This window comes from Megascapheus bottae, chromosome 26 (genome assembly GCF_031878675.1).
Source record: "Megascapheus bottae isolate mThoBot1 chromosome 26, mThoBot2.hap1, whole genome shotgun sequence".
NCBI classification, from domain to species: domain Eukaryota; kingdom Metazoa; phylum Chordata; class Mammalia; order Rodentia; family Geomyidae; genus Megascapheus; species Megascapheus bottae.
The window spans coordinates 18807103-18827519 of record NC_143534.1 but is presented as its reverse complement, the minus strand read 5'-3'; the positions used below and the strand labels follow the sequence as shown (position 1 = coordinate 18827519).

General features: G+C 37.0%; 1 long non-coding RNA gene across 2 annotated transcripts in view; it reads right to left on the bottom strand.

Annotated features, from left to right (window-relative positions):
- LOC150046030 (uncharacterized) overlaps positions 1-20417 on the bottom strand; it is a 63205-nt gene that overhangs the window by 26950 nt on the left and 15838 nt on the right. The gene's annotated exons all lie outside the window — the stretch shown is intronic.

The following is a 20417-nucleotide window of genomic DNA, read 5'->3' as shown; positions in this document are numbered from 1 at the left end:
CATGATTCTCTTGCCTTAAACTCGCAGACTTTTCTTATTACTTTTTGAATGTAATGTATAGAGGGGTTACAGTTATATTTGCCAGATAGAAGTTGCATTAGTTCTCACACATTGATAGTCCTACCCATGTTTTTGTCCCCATTTCCCTCCTCCCACCCTCTCCCAATCATCTTGTTTTCCCCCCTTTCCTTTCCTATTTCAAATAAACAAATAAATGTATATATAATAGACCAGGTAACAAAGTCAGATACTGTAACAATATGAAACTCACAGATTTTTAAAGTCAACCCAGGACTGAGTTTAAGTCAAGCTCACCTCTAGTCTTGAACATGTTTTAAGTGACTTTGTTTCTTTACTAATAAAATGAGGACAGAAATAGCTATTTCACTGAGTTGTCGGACTTAAAAGGACATGTATGGAAAGAAAAGGAGTGTACATAATTCATGGGAGATGTCCAATCTGAGCTTCTCTCTGATTCTGAACTAATCATTTATTCTGGCTGATCTGCTAAGTTCATTCTCAGTCACATAAATCTTACGGGACAAGAAGAGTTGGAATATGCCATGGAAAAGCTATACTTTTTTGAGGCTATTTCTTTGGTTTCTAGACTTGGCTCTTTATTGGTATCAAAACCACAAAAGCAGTCCTGAGGAATTGGATTTTCAGTAAGAAATAGATGATGTAGGGTCAGAAAACATGACCAGAATTTAAAAATTTGTTATATAGTTTTGTTTCACTGGACATCTATAATCTTAGAATCTTAAACTATTCATCCTGAGTGGTTTCTTTTCTATGATAAATGTTCAGGGCCACAAGAATATTACATCTCCTGCAGGGACTTAAAAAGAAAGCTCTTTTCCACTTATCAAGAATTTTAAGACATTTAAATGGTGAGAAATGCCACTATTCTTTTGTACTCAAGCTAATTCATGTTACATTTTTTAGTTCAAGAATGTCCTAATGCAATGAACCTGTCCAAAGTATATTCACTATTGTAAAAAGAATATATATATTTTTCAGTTTCAAAATGAGAGTCATTTATTGTCTCCAGCTCTGCAGAATATCACCCATCCCTCGGTACAGAAGAGAGCTGGCTCTGTCAGGGCCAGCGCTGAGGATCTGGAAGGGGTTTCATTCAACCTTGAAGTTCTTGGCCACCATGCAGGGACATTTCAGGATTGCTGCCAGGGTACTAAGCTTTGTGTGGCTATACAGCCACAACGCTGGGAAAGTATTCTGAAGAACGTGGACAACAATCTATTTACTTTTTCTGGGAAGGAAAACATGTCTTTCCTCTTTTAATGCAAGTCGAATATACTAATTAGCAATGCTTTCAATGTGCCACTCATGGCAAGTCATCATAGTCCTAATTTTCAATAAACCCATAACCTTCTCTAGGGCTACAGATGTCAGAAATGCTTTATTCTGGTTCCGGCCTCTAAACAACAAGTATTAAGCTTACTTAGGGCAGAGTAGTTCCTATGTGCTTCTTTAGTGTCTTTAGGGAAGTTCACAATCGTCTAGTATTTAGAAAGCCAACAATGACCCTACACCTTATTGTGGCTAAACAAAAGGTCCTAGAAAGAGAGACAAGAGTGGAAAGAGAAACAGGAATTCCTCAATGGCCAAGAGTGCAGTAGATGAGAAGACTCCTGTTCTTTATGGTGAGAAAACCTGGTTTCGGCTCAGTCACATACTCTCTAGTTGGTGTTCTTGTGTAAAGAATTTAGCTTGGTGCGTCAGTCTTTTCATCTCTCAAATGAGGTTAATAAGAGCCTCAAATAACTGCATTAAAATGATAACATAGTTAACTGTCATATATTGACTACTTAGGATATGTAGTGTTTACTAATACCACTTTATGTGTTATAGGTTATTAGTAAGCACAACACAAGAGACAGGTTCTTCGGTGGTCCTGATTTCACCATGGAGACCCTGACACACACTGGCTATAGTGGAAGCCATTACTATTAATAATCATGATACCATTAATATGACAGTGTAAAAGCATCAACAGTGAGCAAGGAAAGGAAGTAAAACCAACAGGAATTACTATGAAGCAAGATTTATAGGGAAAAAAAACAGTACATGGAGTAAGGAAAATCATCCTTTAAATTGATTTCTTCCCATAATCAGTATTTTCTTCCTACCTAATAAGTAGTTAAGAAAACCTTTTACTGGCAACAAGCCTCTGGGTCTAAACAGTTCTATAAAGAAGATAGAATTAGAAACAAATTATTTACTGAGTCCTAGAGAAAAGAGACAAAATGGACAAAGGAAATAATTTTTCCCAAAGACTCCAAAACAAGAGTTTCCAGATTGAAGAAGCTGACATAACAAACAAGGCAAGACACCAAGTCACATCACCAGTGAAACTTGAGGACATCAAAAAGAAAGAAGGTCTGGAAGCCTTCCCAAAAGGGTAAAAACAAAAGGAAGCTACTAGCATATAAAGAGGATTAAAATTTCCAAAATCAATTCAGGAAATTAGAAGACAAAGAAGAGAAAAATTGAGGCAAACAAACAATTGATCAAACAATTGATATACTATGGCCTGTATGGAAAGGCTCTGAAATTTTACCTCCTATGTATGCTCTTTCTCAGAAAAGTCATGGAGACTATGCATCACAAAAAAGGAAGTTTCTTAAAAGAAATCTTGAGATTAAAAAAAATGTAGGCAACAGAGGAGGAAGTTTTCAGGAATTAAAGCAAGAATGTTCCAGAATGACAGCTAGAGTGGCATTCATGGATAGCAAGTCTATGCATGAGCAAGAGCGTTGAAGGTCATAGGAGAGAAATCCTCAAAGATGGGGAAAATGGAACTGATAACTTGCTGGGTGTAGCTTTGGGGAGTGAAGTGACATTACACATCATTGTGACTGAACAAAAGGGCACGGAAAAAGAGGAATGCCACAACAGGAAGTAGAGGTGATATTTCCTGTGGAAGTGGAAGTTGTTTGACAGACACATTACAACACTAGAAAAGTCATCTACTGATAGAGACCCAGAGACTGAGCAAATAAAAATATTAACAGGGTGATTCTAATCCTAAGAAGAGTAAAGAATTTTCCAAAAAAAGGAAATAATTGAAGTATACTATCTGAATGAACAATGAAAGATGCATGGAGTTTTATTAAAATAAATAATGACTGATAATATAGCCCAAAATTGAACATTGATTCTATTGGCAGAAGGAATGGAGAGTAGGAGATGTGGCTAAGACATCAATACCTTGCTATCATGCTTTCTAGTTGAAAGTCTAATAGTCACAGCCATAAACACACATTACCAAGTAGAGCTTAAATTGGCTGGTTCTGGTGGGGGGGGGGAGGGCGGCTAAGGGGGCAAAGAGGCCTTGAAGGAATAGAGAGAAGATTGTTTTCGGTGTGAACATTTTCGGGTTTCTTAATTGTAAAATGTCTAAAAGAGATCACAAGTTATTTCATACAGTGAAAAGTAAAATAAATACACTAAAGGTTCATCTTCAGTAGGCAACTTCTTTAGAGATGCTACTAAATAAACTGTGTCTATAACCATATTGATTCCAAGGTGATTGCTAGATTAAAATTTGCTCTTAAAAAAAAAGAAAATAGCATTAATTTTGGATGTTAATTTAAATGAACCAAACTTACAGAAACTAAGAAAAAGCAAAGGTGAGAGACTTCATAAATATAAAGGCAGAAAGAAAGAGGAAAGAAAAAAGTACAGAGTGGGAATGGGAATTTGGCCTAGTGGTTAAAGTGCTTGCCCAGCATGCACAAAGACCCAGGTTCAATTCCTTGGTAGCACATACATAGAAAAACTCTGGAAGTGGTGCTGTGGCTCAAGTGAGTTCTAGCCTTGAGAAAGCCCAAGGACAGTGCTCAGGTCCTGAGTTCAGTCCCCACAACTGGTAAAAAAAAAAAAAAAAAAAAAAGTAGAGAGTGAAAGAAAAGCCAAATAAGTTAGATCTTCCTGGAGAAACAAGGAAACCTTGGGAACTGAGGAATTCTGGGAGTAAGGAGGGAGTCGACTCAGAGTGCTTGTTAACCATGCACATACACAAACCAGCAGCGGTGGGGATGGGAAAGACATAAAGCAATCATTTTTAGAAGTTACTGGGTAAGTGATTTACAGCTGGCTACTTTAAAAGATTTATGCTTTCACTTTTGAGCTTTGGAAATGAAAGCTATGAAAGTACATACCTAAAAGAGAACAGAAGTATGTACACTTTGATGTGGGAAAAGAACATGTCCAAAGAGGCTGAGAGCTCTTCCTCTGTATGAGCGTAACAGGAATTCACACACTGGGCAGCTGCTTGCTTGCTTCTTTGGGAGAGAGGAGGCTGTAAGGCAATTAGAAGAACTGGAAAAGGGCTACTCAGAAACGTAACGCGTTTTTTTTCCTAATGGGAAACACATTTTGAGTCTAAACTGATAGGCCTTTTCAGAACTACCAGTTGATCCAGCCACTGCTCCTAAGTATCTATTCTATAAAGATTCCTTCACGCTCACTCACGTCACAGCAAGATTCACAACATCGGCACTATAAAATCAGCCTAGGTACACATTATTGGATGCATGAATAAAGAAAATGCGGTACATCTACACCGTGGAATATTATTTAACCATAAACAAGAATAAAAAATATGCTGATTGCAGAAAAATGGGTGGCATGGGACTCCATCTTCACAGGTGAAATGAACCAGTCTCATGAGGACAAGTAACACAGATTTCCTCTCATATGTGGAATTTGTAGGAAAGAAAGATCATGAAAGTAAAAGGATGTGGAAGAGGAAAAGAGGGACAGGAATGTCGGGGGGGAGACAAAGGTCAATGAAAGGGTTGAGTATAATCAAAGTACATCTATATGCATGTGTGGAAATATCATAATGAAACTCACTAGTTTGTACTTCTGCTACATATAGCTTCAAATGTTCTTTTTAAAATTTTATTTTATTGTCAGGATGATGTATAGAGAGGTTACAGTTATATTCATGAGACCATGGGCTTTGTTTTCCTCTGAGTTCAGCACCTGGTTTACAGTTTCTGTCTTCAAAGAGGAAGAGAAAGGTGGAAGGCATTTGCAGGGTTCCTACTGGCTTTTCTCACTCGACTTTTTTCTTACCATTGCTTTTTGCCAAGTAGCTAATATAACTCATCCCTGCCAACATTTTGGTGGGGATTCATTATTGCAAAAGGTAGCACATGAATTTATTTAATTCCATATGATTTAAAAATAAACATGAGTAGGATGTTATGGCTTATGCCTATAATATTGGGAGGTGGAGATTGGATAGTTGTACTGTCTAAACAATTACAAGGCCCTGAGCTCAGAACGTAGCACTGCCAAAAAAAGAGAGAAAATTTTAATAGAATATACATGGAAAGTACACAAAATGTATATTTTGTAGGCACAAATACAGATTCTATGGCATAGAATACACCTTTGCATTAGAAGATTTTCATTTTCAAGTTGAGAATCTTAGAGTTTGTAGATTTCATCTAATACATAATCTGCATGGTTGTGTTATGACTAACACCCAGTCGATGTTTTTGCTGGGAGTTAGTTCTTACAAACTGGCTAACAGCCTTGTTTGTTAGAGAAGATGCTCAGGTGATTTAATCATTTTGTTTTCCTTCTACACTAATAAGAGGATAGAAAAAAAGTGTATTGAAAGCCAGGCCATGCTGGTGTCTCATGCGTCTAGATCTGAGAATCGAGTTTCATAGAGCTGTGGCTCAAGTAGTAGAGTGCTAGCCTTGAGCAAAAAAGCTGACAGTACAACATCCAGAACCTGTGTTCTAGCCTCATGAGCAGCACAGGAAAAAAATGTATACTGATGAAACAAATATTGTTGAAATTGTTGAGCACTGTCTTTTAGAGTTCATGATTCAGTAGTAGGCCAGAATCGATACAAAGCCCTATCTTTATGAAACCCATCTTGGACAGGGAAGTACTGAAAAGTAGATTTATTATTCTGAAGAAATGTGGTGTAAAGATGTTTTAAAAAGATTTAGATTTTTTCATAGAATAGAGGAAGTTTATACTGAACTACGCTAAGTAAAATATTCATGGACTTAGAAAACATCAAGTTGAAGATTAATTACTTTTTGTGGTTAAGATTTCATGAAAGTGTAGTAAAAAATCAGTTATAGTTATTCATCAACTCAGCTATATAGTTCACTCTGGATCTTACTGTCCTTTATTACAGATAGTCTACAAATAAACTGGTACCTTAAACCAATTCCTATATTATAGGATGATTCTTTTCAGATGTAACTAGATCTCTTTCCATGAAGTTTTTTTAATATTATTTCAGTGCTAATGTCTAAGATTAGCCAACTACTATCCGACTTAGGGGAACCCAATTTAGTACATGAAACTCTCTACTGATTCCCAGATGGCACCAACATTAAGAATAGCAACAGGAAGGACAAGAACCCCAGACTTGGACTAGTCATTCAGTTTTTTAAAGGGGGTAGAGCTAGGAGTGTTGGGCAAATGAATCTAGTTGGTTTATTATGCCCACAACTTTTACTGCACTTCCCTCTTCAAGGCAAACAGCAAGGATAAGGGTTTAAAAGGATAAGATGTGACACAGTCAGTTGATATCGGAGAGTCCTTGGCAAATGTGAAAATACAAGTTCTCATTAATTGAGGATTAAAAGAGTTAGTAGTACAGATTTGCTTTGTTGTTTTTAATCTAGGCAGAAAATAGAGGAATTATTTATGATGCAGTACTAACCCAAAATATTGATGGGTGAGACAAATCACTAAGTTTGGTATAAACAAATAAATTTGGTGTGCTTCAAAATCACCTACAGGTCTTGTTAAAGCAGAGAGTTCTGGGCCAGACTTCCCAATGTCATATATCTGGACCAGGGCCCAAGAATTGTATGTAGCGATTTTCAGATGATGCTGAGGCTGAGAGATCAGAGGTTACAATCTTGACAATAATTTTGGTGGGACAGATAACACAGATGCTGAAAGAGGAGGAGGCTATAATGGACCAAATTCTAGTATGGCCCCATTTTCTTTAGGCCTTTATCTTCAGTACAGGATAGATAGATAGATAGATAGATAGATAGATAGATAGATAGATAGATAGATAGATAGATAGAGATATAGATATATATGTGAATATGACGGGATGTCACTACTATGTTTAGGCTTACTTGGTATAAATAAAAGAAAGATTATCTTTGGTACATTAGAACAATATATATTTATAGGATACCACAGGATGTTTCAGTAAATGTATATGTATTCACATATGTATAATACATTATAATGTATATGATAGATTATATGGTATAATGGTATATATATGATAGATTATATATGTATAAAATATACATATATTTATTTATTGAATATATTTGTATTTCATATATAACATAATTTGTATATTATATAGCATGTATGTGTATTACATAGTGTGTAAGGAAGTATAGATAAATCAAAATCAGTGACATTTATCATATTGTGGTGATAATGTTCAAAATCCTTCCTTCTTTGTTATTAGTTATATATTGTACATTGTGTTGTCTATAATAACTCTTGTGGGCCAATGCACACCAGAACTTCCTCCTACCTCACTATAACTTACTACCTTACTCTTCCCCCAATCTCTTACTCTACTTTCCCAGCCATAAGTACACTTTCCATTTTACCAAGAGCAACTCCTTTAGATTCTCCATATCACTGAGACCATGTTGTATTTATCTTTTGTGTCTGGCTTATTTTACTTAATGAATTGACCTCCAGTTCCATCTGTGTTTTTGCTAACAACAGGACTTTATTATTGTTATGGCCGAACAATATTCCAAAGGCATGAATGAACAACATCTGCTTTACACATTCATCAGTTGATGTACATTAAATTGTTGCTGTTTTTAACTACTGTGAATAGTGCTGCTCTAAAACATGGGAGTGCAGATGGCTCTTTCACACACTGACTCCATTTCCTTTGGCTATACACCCAGTAGTGGGACTGCTGGATTGCTCTATGTTTATAGTTTATATATTTAATTTTTTAGAAAACTCCACTCTGCTTTCCATAATGGTTGTATGAGTTTACATTCTAATAATACTAGCTTACATTCTAAATAATAGTATATAAGGCTTTCCTCTTCTCCATATCATTATCAGCACTTTGTCTTTTGATAACAGCCTTTCTAACTAGAGTCAAGCAATATCTCATTGCGATTTAAATGTGCATTTTCCTGATTATTGGTAGTGTTGAGTATTATTTCATATACCAGATAGTTATTTGTTAGTCTTTTGAGAAATATCCACCTAGTCTATTGTCTGCTTTAAAATTAGTTTTTCTATTATTTTGTTTGAATTCCTTATCTACTCTGGACATTAATCTTCTATAAGATACCTATGTATTTTCTTAAGATGTGCTTTATTTAAAGAGACAGAGTGTCATACTCCAGATGACATGGAAGAAAGCAGATAGCCATCTACAAACTGCCTATGGGGGCCACATGTCATTTGTATTTAATGGAGTATTTATTAGCTGACTAGCATTTGGAAGACTGGTAGGCCCAGCTGTGGTTTAAAAAAAAAGTCACAGTTCTATCCTCTAAGAGGTAACTGCCTAGTAAGAGGGATAATATAAGAACACAGACAATTTTTCTTCAGAGATGATTATACTGAAAGTCCTCTGAGAGACATAGCCAACTGCTGCTCAGTTGAAAGGAAGAACGGGTCACATCTGGATGGGATTGGAAATTTTTAACAGAGAAAGAGACATGGGAGAAGGAGAGTACTAAAAATAAATAAGATTACCATAACAGAAATAGGAAAAAGAAGAGCAAAAGAGTTGGATAAAATAGAATATATTTGGGGAAAGAGGCACCAAATAAACCAAGGCTTGGAGGCATTAAAAGACACAGACATATTTATAGAATTGCAAGGATAGTGCTTTCTCAGCAGCTATAGGGGATTTGTTCCAGGACTCTCCAGAACTATCATAATCCATGAGCCACCTCATCTTCGGCCTTTAGTTTCAACTTACATTCCAGGTAGGGTCTCAGTTTTACCCGAGGCTGGCCTCTAATATGATTCTCTTAATCATCTTCCAATGTAACTGGTAGTATGATCATATGTCTATGCTCAGTCCTCCCCTTGAATACTTTTACCTCTAGTCCTTGGTGTGGGGGCATACTCTTGTAGCACTTGGAAGATAGAAGCAAAAGAATTGCAAGTTTGGTGCCAGCCTGAGCTACATAGTGAGACCCTGTTTCAAAACCAAATCACCTCTAGACTATCTGTAATGCCTAATATAAATGTAAATGTTACACTACATGCTTAGGGAATAATGTCCATTTTTAAAGCCAAGTCATGTTTAATACAGATGCAAGAATTAAAAATGCATTTTAAGTAACAAAGTCAGATAGAGTAACCACATGAGAATAACCATAAGGGGAAAAAAAAAACTTCACATAGTACATTAAGAACAACAATCACAAAGATAAACTTCTTGTTTCCCTCTGACTTTGTTACCTGGTATATTGTGTATATGTTTCTTTGTTTATTTGAAATAGGGAAGGGAAAGGGGAAAACAAGATGATTGGGAGGGGTTGGAGTAGGGAAAGAGGAACAAAAACATGAGAAAGGGTACCAATGTTCAAGAAGTAGTGAGTCCATCTGACAAATGTAACTGTTACCCCTCTATACATTACTCTGACAATAAACTACAACAAAAAGTAAACAAAGATTACCTTTTAGATCTGTGCTTGACTCTGTGGATGAAAACATAAAGACAGCGGAGCCACCTGAATCCAATGTCACTAGGATCCAAGTCCCAAAAATAGATAGGGGAAGGATAAAGTCTGAAGATCAACTTGTAAAAGCTTCCAAAGGTTTTGGTTTTTTGTTTGAAAAAAGAAGGGAGGCTGAGAGTTTGGCCTAGTGGTAGAGTGTTTGCCTAACATGCATAAAGACCCGGGTTCGATTCCTCTGTACCACATACATAGAAAAAAGCCACAAGTGGTGCTGTGGCTCAAGTAGTAGAGTTCTAGCCTTGAGAAAGTCCAAGGACAGTGCTCAGGCCCTGAGTTCAAGCCCAGAACTGGCAAAAAAAAATGAAGTGAATGAAGCTGTGTAGTGGGACTGACTGAACACTAGCGTAAGGATGTAACAACAATTTTTTTCCTGCTAACAAGTCCAGAATCGTTCCAAAGCTTTATACTCTCTTGACTTTAAATACAAATGCTGGAGAGCTGGGGTTGTAACTCACTGACACAGGTTTGCTTCTTTGTGTACTTCAATTTGATCTGTTGTCCTGCAATCCATCAATCAATAAAAATCTGTGTTTGAGAATATTAAGATTAAGAGTGATTCCATTATACTGAGAAAGATAACCTTCTTGGCAAATTGGAAATCTCCAGTAAGTTTCTCTATCTGTCTATGTGTACTAGGTTTTATTACCATTAAATCTAACTTGGCATCTGTGTTCCAGTAGCTTATCTTCATTGCCAATTTGGTATTCATTTAGACATATTTTTATTTCCTTGGCTTTCCCTTAATAAGGACAGCAAAATCTAATACTGCATTTCCTTTACTGGTCATTAGAAATATGTCTGTGCCCATGAGTCAGCAGACCTCTTTATCTCTCTATGACGGGTCAGGTGTTTCCCTGCGGCTAAGCCTAGGAGACCCCAGCTGGAGGAAAAGAGATAACATGTTCTATAAATATGGAGCAGGATCTGTTTCCTGTGTAGAGATTTTCACATTATTTAAAAGTTCAAAACAAATATTTAAAGGCATGTTTGAAAGTATATTAAGAATGGATTAGTAAGCATTACTTCTCACTCTACATAAGTTGATTAGTATTTAATATTATTAAGTGACCTCACTCAGTAACATTTAAGAAATTTACCCTGTTGTAAATGACATTACATAATATGAACAATTGACTTCCATTTGGGAATATGAGTCCATATAGAGCTTAGTCCATTGATGCAGCCACTGAGAAAACATAAGACATAAAACATAAGATCTAATGAAAAGCAGCAGTGATCTACCTACCTACTCAAGCAACCAAGAAGGGAAACTGGGATTCCAAGGATCCTGGAGAAAAGACATACATAGAGGGAATGGTTGAGAATCTGTTATTTCTGAGTCTTAAAATCTGAGAACTGCCTGGACTGAGGGTAATATGGATGAATAACACAAGCAAAATTTGGGTGGTCTTGTAGTATGAGGAATAGAAAGCTAGAGAGTTGAAGAGTTAGTACTTGATTGAAACCAGGAGTGAAACACTAGAGTTGACACATGGTAAATTCCCACCCAGGAACTGAGTTCTGAAGAAGTATCAAATGGAAAATTAAACACACACACACACACACACACACACACACACACACACTCCTAAGAACAAAGCTCCCAAAGAGAAAAACTTGTGTTTGAGATTGAGAAGAAAATAGGAACAATAAAGCTAAGGACTAGCAAGAAGAAACATCACTGAACACTGTAGGTGACTCATCCAGAGTGAAAAAAACCTAGCCTTGATTATACATATGTGACCAGTCCTCACTCTATCTGCCCAGAGAAGAAAAGGGAAATTTATCTGGAGAAAGATAATTTGATTTGAATGCATTATGTCAAAAATTCAATAAAAAAGTTATTTAGGGAAGACAAACACAATCATACGACTAGAAATCAAGAGATTAAAAAGAAGCCTATACAATTTATTGATTGCACTTAGTAGATAAGGACTTTAAAATAATTATGACTAATTGGTTCAATGAAATTAAAGGAGGAAGACTATGCCAAAATACTAAAATGGGGATAAGATTTGGAATTAAGAATGCAACATATAAACTTAATAATTGTGTATGAAAGATTAACAGCATAAAGAAACCTCACAACAGATCAATTTGAGCATCAATACTGAAGAGCACAGTAGGCAAGAGAAGAATGGACTGGATAGAAAAGACCATGAAGTTCATGTGGGGAGGTGAAAGTGCTCACACAATATGTTATTGGATTCGCAGGAGGGGGGGGGAGAGAATCCACATTTAGAAAGATTAAAATTAATTAACTTGGGAGCAAGTGGGGAGATGGAAAGTGGGAGAAAAACATAGGAAGGGGTAACATAGAATGTAACTGCAACCCCTCTGTACATCACCCTGACAATAAATTAAAAACAAAAATAAAATTAAAATGACTATTTCAAAAGAAGAGGTGTTGAGATAGATCATGAAGCTCTATTAAACCCCAAGAAGAAAAATTAAAAAGGATAAATACTCTTGGAATATCAGAATACATCTTTACTAAAAAAAAAAAATCTTTGAGCCAGGCACCAGAAGCTCACACCTGTTAATTGTAGCCACTCAAGACATCAAGATCTGAGGATCGCGGTTTGAAGTCAGCCTGGGCAGGAAAGTCCATGACACTCTTATCTCCAATTAATCACAGCAAAAGCAAGCATCATATAATCGTGAAGGCTTTCTTCCCGCCATTAGGAATGGGGCTGAGATGTTCTGCATCACCGCTTCTATTCATCCTGCACTGGAGATCTTAGTATGGTAAGGCAAGAGAAAAGTAAAGACATTTTCAATATTACATGGAACTTAAAAACATAAGGAGAACCCCTTTGAATCAAAAAACAGAGGCAACTGATGAAAAATTATTGTAGAAATAATATTTAGGGGATACCGCCTAAGTGAAAAAAGTTCTTAACCCTCAGGCAGGACTTGATGATGAAGTGGCTCTCATTTCTTTCACATCTCTACCTTCTTGATGTGAGCTTCATCCAAAGACTGGATCTTGCTTGGACAAAAGATGTTTTGTCAATAGCTCAACAACTTCAGCTGCTCCCATTTTTTAACTCAAGAAGGGAGGAAGGAAGGAAGGAAGGAAGGAAGGAAGGAAGGAAGGAAGGAAGGAAGGAAGGAAGGAAGGAAGGAAGGAAGGAAAGATGAAAGGAAGATAGATTAGTTAAGACTGTTTTATTGAATCCCATTTGCACATCTTAAAAAGTTTCTCCTAATTATTTACTTCTTAATTCTGGATCATTCCTTGAACCCATGGTAAATTCAGTCCAACACCTGCATATACCCCCTAGAAAATGTGAATTATTGGGGAAATGCTGCAGGACTTCCCCAACTTCCTATGACTGCACTACCCATAATGCCTCAATGATATGTTCCTGGTATGCCTGGATCAATTCATATTAGTAGTTAAGTAGTGTCTCACATGAACGTATAAGAGAAACATGTCACAGTACATTTAACATGAAAATGTCATACATCCCACAGTGCTTCCATGGTGTAGCAGAGCACCACAATGCACAGGAATGTGGGGTAACATCTGATGGGGAAGCAATCACAAGAATACACTGACTTCCTAAGGAAATAATTATGAAAAAAATCAAAGCATTTTTTTTTCAGAAACAAAGGGTACAAAGTGGCAAAGGGTATAAAGAAGCAGAGTTGTAGATACCTTTTCTTTAAAAAAATTTTGTATTATTGTTAGAGTGATGTACACAGAAGTTATAGTTACATTCTTAAGGTACTGAGTACATTACTTCTTGAACATTATTACCCCTTCCCATGTTTTTCTCCCTCTTCCCTCCCCCCACTCCTTCCCAAGTTGTAAAGTTTGCAGATGCCTTTTCAACATTTTGTTTTTAACATCTATTTCCTATGAAGACTATAGCATTGTTGGGGTGGAGATGGGGGGGAAGCTAAACATTTAACCCAACCTACTCTACACTATTTCAGGAGAAGACTGCTATGAGAATTCTTGGCTTGCACTGGAACCCGAAGTCTCCTCTACACTAACTTCTATGCAGATCAGAGCTTCAAACGCGGATAATTAAACCCCTGTGTGGATTTGTCATCAAATGAAAGAGCTGGATTCATGTCAAAATAACTACTCAGGTGGCAAAAATACAGAGACAAAAATCAAGATGATATTTAACAGCACCTATTTTAAAAGTCCATGACTTTTAATACTGAAATTAAAAGCGTATATATAGATAATTATGGTAATCTGATTTCAGATCTTTCTGACACTTGCTAATAGTGTCCTAGTTCTGGCATTCATGGGCTAGGAAATTAATTGGAAACAGGGGTAAGGAAGAGAAATCAAGGCTAGCATGCAGGTTTCTGGCATGAGAAGTAGGCTACATGTTGGTGTCACCTACAAAGAGAGCACCAGAGCATTAATGCATCACAGTTTGTAGGATCTTAGGGGAACATCTTACTGGAGATGCCAGTTGAATATATAGATATGAGACTCAGGAGATATGTCCAACAAATATAATAAATTTGCGAGTAATTAACCTTTAGAAAGAATCAACACGTAAGAACATCCACAGGGAAAATAAAGTCTGACTGTATGCAAAGAGAAGTCAGCCATAGACAAAATCCTAAAAGATGGGCAATTTTAATACACAGAAATAAGAGCCCAGAGTGAGCATTCTGAACTAATTAATTAGCAGGGTAAACAGGAAGCTGCACTGTCTCATTCTCTAAGAGGAACATGCAGACCATAATTGTCATCTTGTGATCACTTTTTAGGATTTCCCACAGCAGTGGTTTAAAATGCATAGTCCCATGCCAGAAGCATCAGCTCCATCTGGTAATTGTTAGAAATGCAAATTTCTGGCCTTCATAGCAACTCCACTGAGTCAGAAAACCTGGAAATGGGATCCAGAAAATCTGAATTCTGAGATGTGCTCTCAAGTTAGAGTACTAAGTCTTGGTTCTTACCTCTGACTGCACATGGGAAGACAGGTGGAGGGTCACACACTCAGATCTAACCTCTAGAGAAATTCCAGCTTAGTTTAGATTCACTGCCAGTACTGAAAATCAAACCTCTACACAGTCAAAATGAAGAACTATTTTATTTGCCAGTACTAGAAGTAGAACTCAAAGGTTTACATTTGCTTGGAAAATACTCTGCCACTTGAATCATGTCCCCAGTCCTTTTTGTTCTGGTTATTTTTGAGACAGTGTTTTGCTTTTATTGCCCAGGCCAGCCTGGACCACAGTCCTCCTATGTGCATTTCTCATTGTAACTGGGATAACAGGCATACCAACAACTTTTTTGCTCCATATGGCCTTGGATAGCAATCCTTTTAATCATCACCTACAGAACAGCAATATTATAGGCATGATCCAATGGCCTGTGGCAAAACTTGTCATTTTGATGGGAACAAAATGTTCTTATGAAACCAGCTGATGGGAGCTCCCAGACCCTTCTACCCTGTGAGGACATCTTGGGAGGTGATATAGGAAGCAAGACTGCCATGGAGGCAGCAGCCATGGAAGGTGTTAGTACCTTGATCTTGGACTTGCCAGTCACTAAACACTGTGGGAAATAAATGTCAATCATTTCTAAGGGACTTAAAATTTTGCTAGAGAGGCTTGCGTGAACTAAGCACTGTCATTTTAGATTTGTGTTCTTCTCTATTTGCAAAATATAAGAAGTTTGGAAGTTTTCCAGATGTAGTATCTGGCACCTGTAATCTCAGGTACTCAGAAGACTGAGATTATCAGGATATGGTTTAAGACCAGTGTTAGCCAACAGATTGCAGGCTCCCATCACAACCTGGATTTTCTCAAGGCTAGGGCTCTACCCCTTGAGCCACAGCACCACTTCTGGCTTTTTGCTATGTATGTGGTACCGAGGAATCGAACCCGGGTCTTCGAGCATGCTAGACAAGCACTCTCCCACTAGGCCAAACTCCCAGCCCCACAACCAAAATTTTTCAAAGTGGGTGTGGTGGCATGCACTTACTATCCCAGCTATGCAGGAAGTTGAGCTCCACGCTGACCAGACAAAATATGAGGCTCTAGTTGAAATATGATTAAAGCAAATAGGCTGGGGCATGGTTCAGGTGGTACAGCGCCTACCTAATAAGCACAAGGACCTGAATTTAAACTCCCATAACACACACACACATCACCACCACCACCACCACCACCAAAAAATAAAGATAAGCTTGAATATTGTCACTATCCCTCCCAGGAAAATCTAAACAAGAATGATGGAAAGATATACTGTACTCATAAAGAAATGCTGAACAAACTGAAATGAACAACTCCTGTTGGACTCATCAGAAAACTGAAGTCATACAGCCAAATTCCTGAAAACTAGAAGTGGGGGAGGAAGAGAGAGAGTTTTATAGCAGTAATTACAGCTTATTGGAGCAACAGGGAGGAACAGTTATAGATAGTCCATGATTTAAAATGGCTCTATTTACATATTTTTTAAAAATTTAAAATGGCATGGAAGTGATATGAATTCAGTGGAAGCTACAATTGTAATTTTGAATTTAAGTATTTACCAAGACTAGCAATATGCAGTGGGGTACTCTTTTTTGCCAGTCCTGGGCTTGAACTCAGGACCTGAACACTGTCCTTGTGTTTCTTTTTCTCAAAACTAGAACCCTATCACTTGTATGTGGTACCGAGGAATCAAACCCAGGTCGTGTATGCTAGGCAAGCACTTTACCAATAGGCCAAACTCCTGACCTTTTGATGCCCAACCATAGGCTAGTGGAAGTGTTCCCAGTATCTTTAAGGTAGGCTAAGCTATGCTATGATGCTCAATAAGTTGGATGTATTTCTCTACTTAGATATTTTCAGTGGGTTTGTCAGAAGGTAACTGCATGGCAGGTTCAAGAGCATGTATATGATAAAGCTAAAATGATAACAGATTGTTAGGGGTGGAATATGGGCTTGCTGGAGTTCTAACTCCAGGGGATCCCGACATCAGTGCAGTTTCTCCACATCTTCCTGAGTTTTACCTTCAAGTTTGGGCTTTACAAAGCTTTTAGGGTAGAGGCTAGAGAAGAGTTTGTTCCTGCTTTTAGGCAGGGTGGTGGTTGTAAGGATATTTTGGAGTAGACCCAGGAGAGAAATAATCACTTTGGCATTTGGTAGAGTGTTCTGTTTTCAAGGGAAGCTGCTTTGCCAGAACCTTAACTGATCTTTAGATGGGCAGTTAGACAACCTAAGCCCCTTCACTTTCTCGCAGCAGTTGAAGAAAGCCATACTGCTAAGAAATGTTTCTGGAAGTCACAGGCCAAAGACCTGAGCCTACCAAGCATCCTAAGATTTAATCACAAGACTATATAACACACCTCCTCCCCAATTCCTTTCTATCCAATTAACAGGATTACAAAAGAGAGTTGCAAGATAAACTACTGAAGAAAGGAGATCTTAAGGAAAGCCAAAGACAACAAGGAGAAAGTAGAAAACTAAAACAGGTAAAATCATGATACATTAAGAGTCCAATTTCCTTAATCCTTACTATCATATGAAGCCCTAGTGACTTTGGGGGAGGGGGAAGAGATGAAGATCTTATGGCTGAGACTCAGTTGGGGAAGATGGGAAAATATGAGGTTTCATGGACTTAGAACCAAAGGAAGCTGTAAACCAGATACAGTAAGTTTGCTCCCTAGGTGACTACAGAACCAGTAGGTCCTGTACCATGAGAAAGGAGTGGGAGTAGAGAAAAGTTTATTTCTTGCAGTAATTAGGAGAGCACTGGGATATTTCCCAAAGCAGTGTCTCTTTCTGAACAAAGAAAGCAAAGTACTTCTAATCAGATGGAGAAACACTGTTGTATGTAAAGGTCTTCCTGTGTTAAAGAACATGCTTCTTTATATGCTGGATCTTTAAAAATGGAAGACTGGACTGCCTCTGGAGTGGAGAATTTATCATTACTATGATCTTGAAATCAGCATAGCTTATGGTAGATCATGTGTGGCAAAGGCTAGGCACTTTTGCCTTGATTTAAGCTACTTCATCATGGTCTTCTCTTGAGGTTCTCATCTGAAACAAACAACCTGAGGAGACGTTAGGCATCACGGAAAACAGCAGCTTCTTCTCCCACAAGCACAGGGGCTTGCCCGAGAAGTTCCTATCCAGCTGACTGACAAGTTACTAATAAAATGGGTAGGATAGGGGCTGTGTCGCCGGGTCATCTAGTATGAATACTGGCTGCGCTACTAACCAATTTTAGATATGACTAACTCTCTCTGCACCTTCTATTCTAATTACTGAAATGCTGCTGACTGCCTATCCACCTCACAGGGCTGTTAGAAGGACACCAGGCACATAATAGCATTCAGGTATTAGCTGGTATTATCCACAAAGGCTAGAAGTCATTTGAACACAAAATTTCTACCTTATCCTTGTCCTTTTACTACTAGTATGCTCCTATTATGACAAGGAAAGATTTTATTCAAAGTAGGTAAATGACTAGCGGCCAGAATACCAACTTGCTGATTTTACTTGTTCCTGTCTAAATTAAACTATCTTTAGGGCACATTAATACATACAATGCCCATTGCTTCATTTCTGAGAGTTTCTGCTGCAAAACTTTGTGTCCTGGTGTTCAGCTAAACACTACTATCAGCAGTAGGTACAGAATTAAATGATCAACAATTCTCCATTAGAAGGAAAACTCAATTCATAGAACAGCATGACTCAACAATGATGACTTTTCAAAGTAAATGAGGTCTAATCTTGAGGTGAAATTTTCTGATTTCAAGTGAAACATTTCACTCGATCACTAACATTGTAAAATGTTGACTAAATTTTGTTGCATTACAATTTACATTTGTGAATTCTGGCTTTACTTTTAAGTTTTTTTCATCCTATATTTGACATTAAGCTTTAATAAATAATTAAATGGAAAATAAGTTCAGGACAGGGTTACATTATCTCCCATATGTATTCCATTCTACTAAATTTTCACACCATTGACATTTAATCTGCCTTAAAAGATTTGGCTGATTTTTACTGTAGTGACTTATTTTAAATTCTAATAAAATTATTTTTCTTGATATAATGATATATCTAATTTTTAGTAACTGCTTACAGAAATGTAGTACTTGGTTACCTGGTGTATTGTATAGACATTTGTTCGTTTGAAATAGGGAAGGGAAGGGGGAAAACAAGATGACTGGAAGGAGGTGGAGGAGGTAATTGGAGACAAAAACACGAGGAATATCAATGTTCAAGAAATAATGTACCCACTACCTGATGAATGTAACTGTAAGCCCTCTATATATTACCCTAACAATAAAAAAGATATTTTAATACAAAAATATTTATAATCTCTGACATATATTCTCTCAAATGCATAATGATATGCCCATAAATAGAAATGAATATTTGTTGTAACATTTAAATGCAAAATATCTGGAAACAATCTAAATATCTATTCTTAGAAAAGAAGCTAAGTAAATTATGAAATTTCCCAGAGTTGGAATACCATATCTTTAAAAAGAATACTGTACACATTATTTAGATTTAAAAGAACTGCTTAGATATGTCAGCGCTGACTAAAATGGAAGTATACTGAAACTGTATAGATGAGAGATAACATCGTGAAAGAAAGCATGACCTGGAATTGTTAGAAACAAAAACAAAACAACAAAACTACAAAGAAAATCCCACACTGGCACACACATAAAGAATTTATGGAATAGTGAAAATATATGCTAATATGCTTAATCATAGGAACTAGAGAGAAGTGTAGGAGTACATGACTTCGTAGCCCAAAACTGTTTGAGTTCGAGTGTCTTATCACTTGCTTTATAAAAATTAGATAAATACTTGGTTCTCCATGTTTTTATTTCAAATATGAATCATATATTTAAAAGCAAATCACACAGTAATATGTATGGTATGATTTCATTTTGCTTTTTAAAAACTGTATTTTTAACACATTGAAAAATGCAGGCATATCAGAGAGACAAATGGCACGTGTTTTCTCTCATACGTAGAAGTGAGATCTGAAATAGACCAGGACCTGATAAATGACACAGGACTCTCCAAGCATTCACGTCGTGATACCAGAGGAGGAGGACAGTCTTAGGGGAGGAACACAAAGGTGCAGTGTCTCTGGGCCTCTGAGCATAGAAAATAGTGTTTATCAAAATGAAAACAAGAGTGTTTTGTTGTTGTTTTTATTTTCTTTACTTTTTGTCTTGTTTGTTCATTTAAGGGGTGGCACAGAAATTGAGGGACAAGGGGTGAACAAATGCAGCAGTGGTACTAACTAGACACTATGTTGAAAATGAACTCTACAACTTCTGGATGGGGGTGGAAGGGAAAAACTGGGAGAAAACAAGGAAGAAGGTGACATTGTCCCAAAAGCCCTGTGCTCTTTACCTTACTTAAGTAACTGAAACCCTTCTGTATATCATCTTTATAATAATGATTTTTAAATTTTTTAAAGAAAAATACAGGCATAAACTAATGTCCAGACCCATAGAAGAGTGCAATCAGTTAGAATTAAACTATTACTTTAAAAAGTATTTACTTGGTAAAGGACCTACGAAAACTTTGTTTGCATGCTGAAAGCATGATTTTCTGAGTTTCTATTACATTTACTACTATATATATTTCCTTCCCCAACAGCTGTATCAGAAATAAGCCAGTTGTCACAATAGG